This window comes from Odontomachus brunneus, unplaced genomic scaffold (genome assembly GCF_010583005.1).
Source record: "Odontomachus brunneus isolate Ranch 3 - 2012 unplaced genomic scaffold, Obru_v1 Obru_scaffold_044, whole genome shotgun sequence".
Taxonomy (NCBI): Eukaryota; Metazoa; Arthropoda; class Insecta; order Hymenoptera; family Formicidae; genus Odontomachus; species Odontomachus brunneus.
Window position 1 is genome coordinate 1902160 of NW_022639494.1, and position 2426 is coordinate 1904585.

At 50.0% G+C, this 2426-nt stretch overlaps 1 protein-coding gene across 6 annotated transcripts in view; it reads left to right on the forward strand.

Annotated features, from left to right (window-relative positions):
* Nucleotides 1–2426, forward strand: part of LOC116844635 — a 68584-nt gene that overhangs the window by 57572 nt on the left and 8586 nt on the right. The gene's annotated exons all lie outside the window — the stretch shown is intronic.

A 2426-nucleotide genomic window follows, 5' to 3' on the forward strand; every position in this document is an offset into this window, starting at 1 on the left:
GGGGGGGGGGGGGGCAGGCAGAATAAACATTTTCTCTTTGAAATTTCTCACGATTAGCACCTTATCGCGCCACTCGATTCGTGATCTCGACGCTACTACTCGGCAGTACGCGTTTTTCGTCGTCTTTGTTTCCTTTGGGCTTTTTAATCAACGCTCGATTCAGAACTCGAGCGAGGAGGAAACCCGACGCCTCTGCAGACTGCTCCCGACGATCCTCGATGCGCATACCGTATCAAATGTTGCGAGCCACGCATAATCTATCTTTTCTATGGTGCCCACCGTGCGTTGGCCTGTGGTGCGATACTACAGCTCTCGCCATAGGTGCCGATCCAAGTGCTATGTGCTCTCCCCCTCTCTTTCTCTCTCAACGATGTATAAGCATGACTAACGCGTACACGAGTTACTCGCGCATACTACGCGACGAGGAGGTGTAGAAAGAGACACGGCTACGCGTCCCACATACCTTTATGAATGACGCTGCGGTAACGAAAGACTCGCGTTTTTCATGATAAAGCGTGTACCCGACGGTCGCGTGTCGTTCTGCGCGCGTACGGTATATCCAGACATCTCTAAGATGCGTCATCGCCAACTAACGGATCTCTTGCGTAACGGAATTTTTTGTCGCTCGTCGCCGTGGAAAAAAGGCAAAAGGAGTGATTTGCATAGTCCAATTTAGTTTTCCGTGCAAACTCGCTGCGTGAGCAGCGGAGAGGAGATTCGCGCGGACACAATGCGACGCGCGCGCGCATGCGGGGTCCCTTCGGAGAGGCGCTTTCTTTCGATGTCACTGCCTACTCTAGCCTGGCATTTCGCAAGCGATCGACGAGAGAATTATACCTCGCCGTGATCCGACTCCCTCGACGGGAGAATTACTTCGGCCTGTGCGAAGATAAGAAAAAAAAAAAGAAAGAAAGAAAGAGGAAAAGGAGAAACACACAAGCACCACCTTTCCATGACGTATACCTCGCAACGACACGCGATTCGCGACTTTCTATTCTTTACCCTTTTCTCGCTACGTGCATACTTATCTCCGCGTGCGTGCGCGCACTTTCGAACGCATGTGTGGCGGGCTCCTCTCCTCGCGATCGAAGGATCGCGTTCGCGAAGGAAGCCAAGCCGAATGGGGCTCCGTATCGGGCACCTCGCTCCCACACTCACCCGCGCGCTCTTTCTCTCCTGGAATCGTTCGCGCGCGTCTCATTCCGCCGAACGGTGCGGTATGAGATGCTCTCTCGCCTTTATGCGCTCTTTCTCTTGTTCTCCCTCCCCATTCCGCCCGCCAACTCTCTCTTTCTCTCTCTCTCTCTCTCTCTCTCTCTCTCTCTCTCTCTCTCTCTACCATCATGAGCCCTCGAGTGTAAATAACAAACTACCGACGCGTCGCAGTTGATCGCTGAAAGCGCGCGTTAATTAACTTAGTACCTCTTTTATTTCCGCTGTGTGTCGCGCTCGCGCGTTCCTCCCCGACGACGTCGATACACGCCGTCCTCTACGATCGACAGCTCCAGCGAGACGGTTTTTCGTCGTCGGCGTTCGAAGGTGAGAGGAGTAAGTCCTCCCGTTTACCACCAGCCGAAGCCCCCGATTATACACAACTTATCGTCTAGTTGTATTGTAACAAATATTGCCTCGAATATAAAGTTTGTGTGTGTGTTTCCTTATTTAAATTATTTCTCATTTACCTTAGGTATTTCTCGCTCTCTCGCTCTTTCTCTCTCTCTCTCTCCCTCACGTTCTCTCTGTGACTTTCTCTCCCACTCTATCTCTCTCTCCCACTCTTGCTCTCGCATTCTCTCCCTTTCTCTCTTGCTTTCTCTCACGGGCAATGGACAAAACACGGCGGGTATATTCATCTCACGCATCTCAAAAGGGCGCGGCCCCTTTATTATCTTACGTTTACGTATGGCCGAGTCAAAGTCTATATTTATTTTTAGTTTAGTTAGTCGTTTGGTTCGCATCGCAAAATTTGTTCGGAGATCTAAAACCATTCTTATAAAAACGCCTCTCGGCCCGACAAAATATTGCCGAGGGACACTAATATATCGTGTACGTGGGTGTACGTGTGCATGTGTGTGCACGTGTGTTTTACGTGTGTTACTGTGTCCCTTTCCCTTTCTTTCTCTCTCTCTCTCTCTTTCTCTTTCTCTCTCTTTGTATATCGTCTGTGGCTGTGAGAGTATGCATGTGTGCATGTGAGGTGTATGTGTGTCGTCGATTTCATTGTTCCTCATTGTTTGTCTTGTTTCTTTTCTTTTCTTCGCTTTTGTTTCGATATATAAAATTCAGCTTCGCAGAATCCGCGATCTGACGAAAAGTGCTGTAAGGGAGTGCCACGGCGCTCGTCGAGCGTGGTGCTTCGCTTTGTCTCGTGTTAGTACGTTTGTGTGTGTGTGTGTGTGTGTGTGTGTGTGTGTGTGTGTGTGTGT